Source organism: Sycon ciliatum, chromosome 7 (genome assembly GCF_964019385.1).
Source record: "Sycon ciliatum chromosome 7, ocSycCili1.1, whole genome shotgun sequence".
Taxonomy (NCBI): domain Eukaryota; kingdom Metazoa; phylum Porifera; class Calcarea; order Leucosolenida; family Sycettidae; genus Sycon; species Sycon ciliatum.
The window spans coordinates 2,610,221-2,620,936 of record NC_088649.1 but is presented as its reverse complement, the minus strand read 5'-3'; the positions used below and the strand labels follow the sequence as shown (position 1 = coordinate 2,620,936).

Sequence of the window (10,716 nt, the reverse complement as noted above, 5' to 3'; positions counted from 1 at the left end):
TGACGATTTTCCACTGATAATGGTCATAAAAAAACGTTCTGGATTGCAAACGGAATGCTTCAAGTAAGTTGTTCTTTTTGTTCGTGTACATAACAACACAGCTAAGTATTTTTTAAACACTCCTTCTACATGTACGTGGTATTGCTCCATCCTTGCAGTGTTGAGCATGTGTGTGTGCGCATGCGTGTGTGCACATATGTCTGTGTGCGTGACTGTGAGTGTGCATGTGCGTGCATATGTGTCTGTCCACACACACGCACACACGCACACACACACACACACACACACACACACATACACACACACACACACACACACACACACACGCGCACACACACACACACATACACACACACACACACACCTATTTTGACCTTCTGACACCCATCATCCAGTGGATGATAGCGATGAAGCCATAGCAACTAACTTGTGCTGGGATTGCATCATTCAACAGCTTGCAAAGTAAGTTGAAAATTTTAATAAAAACAAAATTACTTTTGTCGCAAGTGGCTAGCCTGTCGGGCGCGCGAGACTCATCATGGGCGCGCTGGAGCTCCGGAGCTGCATGCAGCAAATGCGAAGCGCGACACACGAGCGCGAACAAACAGTGTCACGTGTGTGTCGAATCTGACCGTCGATTATTTATTAATTTTCGTTCTACTCGACAATTCCAAAAATCAGTGCCATTCATTGGCTTTAGCTTTGCCCTTGAACTTGAAATCTCGTACCTTATTCTTTCTTGGGGACTGGTGTTGGATATTGAACGGGCGGAGTGACCGCCGGGATGATGGATGAAGGAGATGATGGCCTAATCTTGGCTGCGCGCATTCTCATTTTCGCGTGGCCTGCCACTAGTGTTTCGCAGATTCACAAAGGGTGTCACAGGCATAGCTGGAGGAAGAAAGGTGAGAGAATCGGTTGCACAGTGCAGATCAACCCAACCATTTGGTTGTTTCAATTTTACTTCGCATAGTCAAACGGGATGACCACCCAATAAAATTTCCGAACCTGACATTTTTCTAATTTATTGATTTTCCCGCATTATACCACAGTTTGTTGTTCAGGTTATTTCGCTTCAACTTTTGAGGTATGAATTCCTTAACTTTAGACTCGAAATGAGAGCTACATACTGACCAGGCTGTGTCAACATCAGGTCACGGCTTGTTTGACTTTGTTCGTTAGGCCGTGTTTGCATAGATATTGTGATGGCGTCAAAGACAGTTAAAGATTGTGTTGGTCGTGTGTCGGGGGTATTGTCCCCCTCCGAAACTGAATGCAAGTTTAAGAAAGACTAGGTCTAGTGAGTTATGATCAGAAGTGTCCTGTGGGTTTAGCCCTCAGCCCCTCTGCAGATCTGCGGCAAGCAGTAAACTATATTTACAGCAAAAAGCGCAAAACAAGACTTGATTTTTTACGCGGCTCTTTTCACCGTGATAATTATTGTACACGTGTTATGAAAATTTGAAATACTCATTGCAACTGGTGGGTGAATCATTCAAAAATGCAAACGTGCTCGCTGTTGAGTGCAGCCATGTGAATCCACACAGTCACGTTTTCTCGTAAATCACTCGCCGTAAAACGTGCAAGTGGCTGTCGTGTGAATCGCCTATAACCGACTGTCCACAGTTGTCGAAGTATTTTCCAGCACTCACTGTACTTTATTGGAGAGGTTGCGCATAACGTAGTTACGTTAGTTAAACAAATGTAGTCGATCTACGGAAAGTCTTACGTAAACTGCATGCGCATCTGGGTCCCGCCATACGGAGTTTTCAAATCATAGCAGACTCAGCGGAGGACGTTCAGGTTGGTTGTAACTCTTGAGTTTCATGCCGTTAGGCAATCATCAGACAACTGATACTCGGGTCTACCTAACAGTGAGTCAGTATGCTTCTAAATACATAGGGCCACAAGCATAAACAAATTTAGCGCTAAATCTGGTGTAAGGTATGGGGAGAACAGCTGGCGCGGGCCACGGCGCGACAGTATAAGCGCCAGGAGAGTGGCAGGCAACAGGCAGGTGTGAGCATGAAAGCGCGGAAAGATGCGATGGGGAGGCAGTTTACAGCAGATGGGTGGAGGTGCCAGGAGGATGGCGGGCAATGGGCCAGTGAGATCGCTAGGGGGTCTTTGGGTGATGGGCAGGCGTGGGCGTACTATTGACATCATGGATGTGTCCTCACAACAAGGCTCCACCATGAGCATAAAAACTTTACAAAGTAAGCCTTTCAGTGCAAGTCTTGGTGGCATGGCGTCTTTTGGGTGTTTTCTTAGGTTCCAAGAGACATGGAGCTACATTGTGTGTTTGTGTGTGTGTGTGTGTGTACGCGTGCGCGCGCGCGTGTGTGTGTGTGTTTGGCACACGCCATGTACTCTCTTGTGCAGGTACTACACGAATGCGAAACGCGACAAACTCTACAACGTCATTAGCCTGGAGTTCACCAAGACTAAGTTGGAGCCTCTAGTGGAGTCACCCAGTCTGGTACGTCAGCAATCCTACATACACTTGAGAGGATCAAAAAGCGTTTCTGCTGTAACTCTGAGCTTCACGGTTTTAACCGATCATCAGACAACAACTTGGACTACAATTTTCAGAAGATATGATTGATATAGGCTGCAATCAATCAATCCTATGCATGTAACGTTACATGTACTACACTCTTATCTGTTGTATCCGGGCGGTCCGGGACCGGGGGCTCTGCCCTTCATTTGGAAATGTTCGTAATCACGTACATCTTGATGTGGAAGGCACGTAGATCTGGCATATTACGTCACTCCTGGTATTTCCACAAATTGGTAGAAAAGTAGTAATATATCCACTAAAACTCACTCACAGGGTTCCCCGTAGACCAAGATGCCCGTAAATTGGAGGTCCGGATAGGAGCCGTGAGAAATGAGTGCACTGTAGTTGAGCACTCCACTGCACTACTGTCTCCCCTGTATGCCGTGTTGGGGGGTTTGGTGGGAGTTTTAGGCTCATGTCATACATGATCATGCTTAGGCTCGTTTTGAGAAAGTATGGATTTTTAACTCCTGATTGGTTTGTGCAATGTGTTTATATTGGTTTATCAATGTCCCATCACAAGCTGTATAGTATGTATTCGCAACCGTGTACGAATTGCTCATTTGTCTTTTCTTCTTCCTACTGCTTGCATGCTGCGGCTGCTGTTGCTGTTGTTGTTGTTGTTGTTGTTGTTGTTGTTGTTGTTGCACGCAGGTACGTCATTTGGATTGGGTGGACTTCGTGTGGCCAGAAATATTGCGCGCTTTGCAGCAGGAGGCCACCAACCGACTGTTCGACATGAAATATCCCAAAGTGCAAAAGTATGTGTTTTGTTTGTTCTTGTTGATGGTGCTGCTGCTGCTGCTGCTGCTGCCGCCGGTGTTGCTGTTACTGGCCGACTGCTGGTGCTGTTGATAGTACTACAGGTGTAGCTGCCCTATTGCTGGTGCTTGTGGTGCTGCTGCTGTTGTTGGCTGTTGGCAGGTCTGAGCCAAGTTGTTTCAATACAGTACATATTACGTAGGAAGAAGTCACGCTCTATTGTAAGTCACACCACCTTATTTTACCTGGTCATTGGTTGAGGGAAAGATGCAAACGGGAAAACGTCTGAAGAAAAAATTGACTGGCGCCACCAGGACTCGAGCCAGGGGCTTTCACTTGAGGGCAGCGGTGCTCTAACCCTTCTGTTGCAAACCACCAGTTCTCAAGTGGGAAAGGCCTTCTCGCTTATGGCATTGTATTCATTGCAATGTTGTATTGCGACTCGGCCGTAGCGCTGATGTTGCTGCATGGCATACGCTATATGCGCTGTGTGTAGTTTACAGTATACGCTGTAATGTCATGTTTTATATGTGTATGTTTTTCATACACATCTACACTGTTTTGCATGCTATAAATACCTGCTGCTGTTATTACTGTTCATTATTGTTATAGTCCATCGAAGTCAAATATACTGTCAAGAATAAAAGAGTTGTCCTCGTGCCGTGTGGTCGTTCGTTCCTGACACTTTAGAGAACCAGAGGTTTCACAACACCTTCTTTGCCGTTGAGGTTCAGTGTAAAAACGTGTGACTAACTCTACTGTTTACAATGCGGCCGTGTGTGTGTGTGTGTGTGTGTGTGTGTGTGTGTGTGCGTGTGTGTGTGTGTGTGTGTGTGTGTGTGTGTGTGTGTGTGTGTGTGTGTGTGTGTGTGTGTGTGTGTGTGTGCGTGTGTGTGTGTGTGTGTGTGTGTGTGCGTGTGTGCGTGTGTGTGTGTGTGTGTGTGTGTGTGTGTGTGTGTGTGTGCGTGTGTTTGTTGTGCACTGCAGGTTTTCTGGCTGATTCCTCCGACCCCAATCAATCTTCAGATCTATGAGCAGTGGGTGTTGTCCGGTAAACAGCAGGATATATTCCTGGGTGACATGGTCGAGACGTGTGCCCGCGTCGAATTGAAACCAGGCTGGACCTTTGTCATTCCTACTGGTAAGTGAGTGTGAGTGAGATTGTGTAAGTGTGTGTATGTAAAATGATGTGTTGTTTTCCTGTGTGATGGCATTCCCCAAACTGTCTCGTCTAGTCGCGTGCATGTGTGATATGAGCATGCGCGATTTTGTAGTCGAGAGTCCTTTTGTCAGTCTTCTTGTTCGTCCCTTTGAGTGTTGTCTCCATTTCAATATTGTCAATAATAATTATGTAAACCAAACTAGTCTTGTCCTTTGTGTCCTGCGTCCCGGGGAACGGAATGGCTGTGATTCCGTTACAACGTGGTGCCGAAACCCGGGACGCAGAGGATGAGTAAGTTTGTCATGAGTCTGTTCGTCGTCGTCAACAACTGATACAAGTAGTAGTACAACTAGAGAGTAAGCGTGGGGATGGAGGAGAGACGAGGAGCTGGTGGAAACGGAAGAAGACGCGGAGAGGAGGCAGAGAAGGTGGTGGACCGGCAGAAGCTGGGGACTGGAGCCTGGGACGGCAGGTACCGCATGGAGCATGTGGCCGTGGCTCGCCAGAGGCCAGTGGATGAGTCTGGCATCACCGACTGTGTGTCGTCCTTTGTTGTTCGTCTTGTTGTTGTTTTGCTCGCTGTGTTGTCTGATCGTGTTTCTCTCGCTGTTCAGTTGGTTGCTGTGTTGTTGAGTTTGGTTGTCGGTATGTTGCTCTTCTCGTCGTTCTGTTGTTCTGCATTAATTTGTGTTGTAGATTTATTTTGCGCTGCTGCGGGCATATTGTTATTATTTTGTTGGAGCTTTGGCTCTCGTGTTTCGGTTATCCTTGTGTGCCTGAGTTTAGAGCGTCGGCTCTTGTGTCTTGGTTTGGCCCTGTGTCGTGGCCCAGTTTTGTTGTGCTACAATGTAAGCTGTTGGTTGGTTTTTCTGTTTTGCTGTGGTTCCTTTTGCTGTTGTGCATGTGGAACGTGGTGTCGGTTTATTATTTTGTGGAATGTCATCAAGGGGGCAGGTGTTGTCAAATGATGTGTTGTTTTCCTGTGTGATGGCATTTCCCAAACTGTCTCGTCTAGTCGCGTGCATGTGTGATATGAGCATGCGCGATTTTGTAGTTGAGAGTCCTTTTGTCAGTCTTCTTGTTCGTCCCTTTGAGTGTTGTCTCCATTTCAATATTGTCAATAATAATTATGTAAACCAAACTAGTCTTGTCCTTTGTGTCCTGCGTCCCGGGGAACGGAATGGCTGTGATTCCGTTACAGTGTGTATGTAAGTGCCAGCTAGTTCGGTTGGTGGGTGCACTTATGCCTGATTGTGTTGGGTCTGTTGCCAACGGGCTCGGCTGCTTCAAGGTGTAATGTGTGTGTGTGTGTGTGTGTGTGTGCATGTATGTGTGTGCGTGTGTGTGCATGTATGTTTGTGCGTGTGTGTGTGTATGTGTGTGTGTGTGTGTATGTGTGTGTGTATGTGTCTGTGTGTATGTTTGTTCGTTGACAGGTTGGATTCATGCAGTTCACACTCCTGTGGATTGGTTAGTGTTTGGTGGAAACTTTCTGCACAGTTTCAACATAAGCGGTCAGCTTGCCGTGGCGCACATTGAAGAAACTACTAAGGTACGTGAGCTGTGCTGTGCATGTCTGTCATCTTTACTTATAAAAGAGAGGCACCTGTGACGTGTGTCTGTGTGTGTGTGTGTGTGTGTGTCACGCTCCTTATAAAGAAGAGGACTATAGCAGACACGATCAGTACGAGTAGCATGCAGTAGCAGCCGCGCGCAGAAGCACTGAGCACGCGAAGCGTGCGAATCATGTAGCCACCTAGCCTAGGCCATAGCCTCATAGGTAGCACTAGCAGCCGCACAAGCGCTGCGGACCACGTGAACCGTTCTCTGCAAATAGAAACATCTGCAACAAAAGGATACAAAAGATCTGCACTGACTGCACTCTGCATCTGATCTGCAGTGAAGAGCGCATCGCACTTTTGTCTTTTGTTCGTAAGTTTTTGAATTTTTTGAGCCGCTTCATCCGCCACCAGGTGATGGACAACCCTGACCAGCCTCCCGAAGGCGTAACAGACGTCCCTCCTTCTCCTTCCAACGATGAAGAACCTCCCTCACCAGGACTTCAGAGGTCTGGCCACCACCACGTGCTGAGCACGTGTGCTGTTCATGTACTTGCTTCACCCGCATGCCACATTCGGCCAGGCAACGCTGGCGGGGGTGCTGCTAGTATCTTATACAACTCCACCACGCCAATGCCTTGTGTGAGCTTTCCAAGGCTTGCAGTTGTGCATGAAGGTTTCTGTTTTGTTATGCTCCTACGTCGTTCATCGATGTTGCCGTGGAACTGTGTGTGTATGTGTCTCTGTCTCTCTATGCCTCTGTCTCTCTCTGTCTCTGTGTGTGTGTGTGTGTGTGTGTGTGTGTCTCTCTCTCTCTCTCTCTCTCTCTCTCTCTCTCTCTCTCTCTCTCCATCTCTCTCTCTCCTTCTCCGTACACTTCACTTGGTATCACTATGACTCCCTCTGTGTCTTAAAAATACAAAATGTGGGGAATCGATCTCCATGTGGCCGTGGCTGTTGGATTTATTTTCCTGAGAACGAGAAAGTATTCTGTCTCTGCTGCTATGTCCTTTGTCGATGTGATTTCGACGTGAGCTGCGGGTCATTCGCGTTGTTTGTAGACGAGCGAGCCAAATAACGCGAGCTAAACTTTCGCGTCACGTCAGAAATAACGTGAATCTTAACCTCTCTAATAAAAGCTCAATATGGAAGATGTGTATATGCAATATTTATGTTTGTACCATCATCAACAATAATAGAAAACAGGATCACTGCACTTCGGAGTATCCAAACATAAATATGTAGTTATCCTGTCAAGCAAGATTACATAACCCCATGTACTCTTGTGTCAAAGCACAGGATCTTATTCTTACAAGGGAAGAGGCTGCACAGTACACGTATTATCACAATTTATCAGACGTATTCGGAATCTGTGGTGAACAAAGCCCCATTAGACCTTGTACAGACTAGTGCAAAGAAAAACGTGTGATGCGTTGATTCGCCGTACACATGTCGTAATAATCACTGGTGCGTGGAACATTGCATCATAAAAATGACGTCAACTTGAAATTCTGTGGTGACAGCAGGGTGTGCGGGAGTTTCACACTCTTCGGGGGTTATATACTCTAATTTCAGAAATTTTAGGTGCTCACTATTTTTCAGTATGAGGGCAAAAGGCCAGGTTAGGCGAACAGAACTTTTAGGTGCAGAGAAGCAGTTCCCTATTGGATTACGTGTGTTAGTGTTTGTTCGGTGTATTGAAACTTTAGGTATGAAACAGACGCACCAAACGTACCGAAAAAAAAGTACACCAACAATTTGTGATATTACAGTACTCTTGTTGTTGGGTGTTGCCGGTTGAATGCTGTTCACGGCAGCTATCCTATGCCTAAATATGGGCTTGTATATTCTGATTGTCTGATCGCTGACAGATACGGACGCAGCGAAGCTCTCTCCTGCGCCCGCATGCGCCGAGATCCCACTGCTGTCAACGGATGACACTGCAGCCCAGTCGCCAGCGACGGCGGCAGCTGCTGCTGCTGCTGCTTCGTCAGGAGATGGGAACAGCTCACAAGGCGGCAAGCCACCTCCATAACCGCCATCCTGCCTGCTCTCGGACATGGCCTGTCTCAGCTCGTATGAGATTGATGGCTTGCGACGGCTGCTGGCCGAGCTGAACGTTTCCACGACGATGGTGAGGGCGTGTCCCAAGGAGCTGGGGGATCCTGGGGAGCTCATGTCGACCGTGGAGGTAAGTTGTCGTGTGTGATGTGTGGGTAAAACCGAAGTTACCGAAAATAAATCTCCACCTAAATTTTCCGGTTTTACAGTAGCCTATCTTCAGGGACATACATATGGGACATACATAACTATTGGCGTAGATTTGCTTAATCGTTATGCCTTGTATTCTCTTGTCAAATGTACACCGTAGATTCTGTTGAACGAGTATGAAAGCCAGTATTCTCCTCTGCAATGTACAAGCATTTTCCTGTGCAATGTATGCTGTATATTCTGTTGAATGAGTATGAATTCTCCTGTGCAACGTGCGCTGTAGATTCTGTTGAACGAGTATGAAAGCCGGTTTCGCGAGGACAAGGCCACTGGACATTTTATGCTCATACCGGGTATACAATCTGAGGTATGGTGGTGAATTGCTGTGTGGTACTGCTGCTGCTGCTATTGCTGCTAATAGTGCAGCTATTGCTGCTGCTGCTTCTGCTGTTGCTGATGTTGCTCTCCTCTCCATCCCCAGCATCTGCCTGTGGAATATTTGACAGTGGCAACATGTACATGTACATGTAGTAACAGGTATATGTTCATGGTGTTTCTTTCCTTCTGCGTGTGTAGAATCTGCGTGTGTCGCCCGCACCAATACCTGACAACATTGTGGAAATAGTTGCAGTTGAAACAGAGATTGTATGCAAGTCCTCAGCTGCTACTGCATCTCCAAAAAAGACAGCTGGTAAGCTACAATGACAGGGGCGTCACAGGGCGGTTGGGAGTGGCACAACGGGGGTGTCCCCCGGGAGAAAAAAATTCGGATTTTTCGGCCAACAGGGCACGTTTTAGCGCTCTACAGCCACAAAGGAGGGTTCTCCTAGCACTTATCAGACAACCCCACTCGTACTCCAGCTCCAAAAATACTTCTCATAGATTCGTTGGTCGTACTTCGTAGGTAGCCAAAGCAAAAAGGAAGCCATTGCCCTCGAAAAATCGAAAAATCCGAAGTACAAGCGTGCTGCTTGCTGCACGTTCTAGCGCCAGCCGCTGTGCAAAAACGTATGTTATTACCACAATGACGATGATATTGGTTTCACAACAATGACCACAACCTAACTGGGTTATCAGTAGGAGCAGTGACACAGCCTTACTGCTTCAAGTAGGATTTAGAAGAGAGTGAAGGGAGAGCAGACCGGGCCGGTCTAAGCAAGGAAGTAATCGGCATCAGAGGTGAGCACGCAGCATCGCAGATTGTCTCGAATTGCGCATCACACCAGCGGCAAAATTGCTCCTGTGCATGCAAGTGGATTTCCTTGCACTTCTCAGTTTGGGAAATGCTCGATTATGATAATTCTGCGTGCGAGTGCACTAGCCCTGAACATACCTGTAGGTGACCCGTTTGTGGTGTCTCATAGCCTACCTCACGACCTTCTGCTTTCTTTCTGCATCACTTGTATCTTGCAGGTATATCATCTCGTGACGACCACATTGAAGTCTGAATTTGAAGTGCGAAGATGCTTCAGCAACCACATCGTACTTTTCCATTGCTTTCATTGTGCTTCTACTGTGCATGTGTGTAACTTGTGGGGTATACATGTGATGACATTGTATGCTGGCGACACGGTCAGATTTTGTCCATGCGTGTAACGTACACCTGCATGTTATGCATCGAAAAGGATCTGCCACTTGCGATCCTGGGAAAAGTATCACGTTAGCTTTGTCTTGTGTGGGCTGTACCAGATTGCTGTTCACTTTTCTATCTGTTGGATATGTGACTTTCTGCAAGTCTCTGGTGTATGGTGGCCACTTCTTTGCTTGTCACTTTGTATGATATTACATTCTGTATTTGCTGCTTCCATGGCGTGGTCTGCAAACTGCAATCCTTGGGCAAATGTCATGTTTGCTATGTTGTGCTTTGGCCGTCAGTTTGTCTACACGTTGTAGTTGAATTATTTTGCTCCACAACTGACTTCCTGAAGTACGGTGGCCACTGCTTTGCATGGCATTTTACATGAAGAATTTCCTGTTTGTGTCGTGTGCATGTGCGTATGTGTGCCGTGTGCATCCGCGTGTTTGTGTATCTGTGTGCGGGGTAAGCGAGGTGGGGAGGGCTGGTATGTATCAGTGTGTTATCGTACTCTCATGCCTACATACAGTACATCGCGCGCGTGTTCATCATGTTTACCTTCGGGGTTGGGGTGGGGAGGGAACGGAAAAAGAACTGAAATTATCCATATAAAAATCGCTCTGTGAGCGCTTCTGAAAAACCTTTACTGGCGCTGCCCCGTCATAAAAGTAAGAAATTAAAACTGGCCCATTAGAGAGGTTAAGATGCACGTTATTTCTGGATTGACGCGCAATTTCACGTCAAATTTGGCGTAAAACTCCAAATTTCGATTTGAGCAGCAGGTCACTCGCATTGATTTTTCGACGTGCGAGCAAATAACGCGAGCTGAACTTTCGCGTCACGTCAGAAATAACGTGCATCTTAACCTCTCTATTGTCCCCCAAAT

The 10,716-nt window shown here is 46.9% G+C and overlaps 1 long non-coding RNA gene across 2 annotated transcripts; it reads left to right on the top strand.

Annotated features, from left to right (window-relative positions):
• Positions 1 to 542: 542 nt before the first annotated feature.
• Positions 543 to 10,213, top strand: LOC135820724 (uncharacterized). Of its 2 annotated transcripts, XR_010554190.1 has the most exons (6): positions 543 to 905; positions 4,310 to 4,463; positions 5,921 to 6,036; positions 7,915 to 8,621; positions 8,831 to 8,945; positions 9,668 to 10,213. It is a non-coding gene; the product is annotated as an uncharacterized LOC135820724 (long non-coding RNA). The 2 variants fall into 2 exon arrangements; XR_010554191.1 differs by lacking the exons at positions 4,310 to 4,463; positions 5,921 to 6,036 and having other exon boundaries at positions 546 to 905.
• Positions 10,214 to 10,716: the final 503 nt, after the last annotated feature.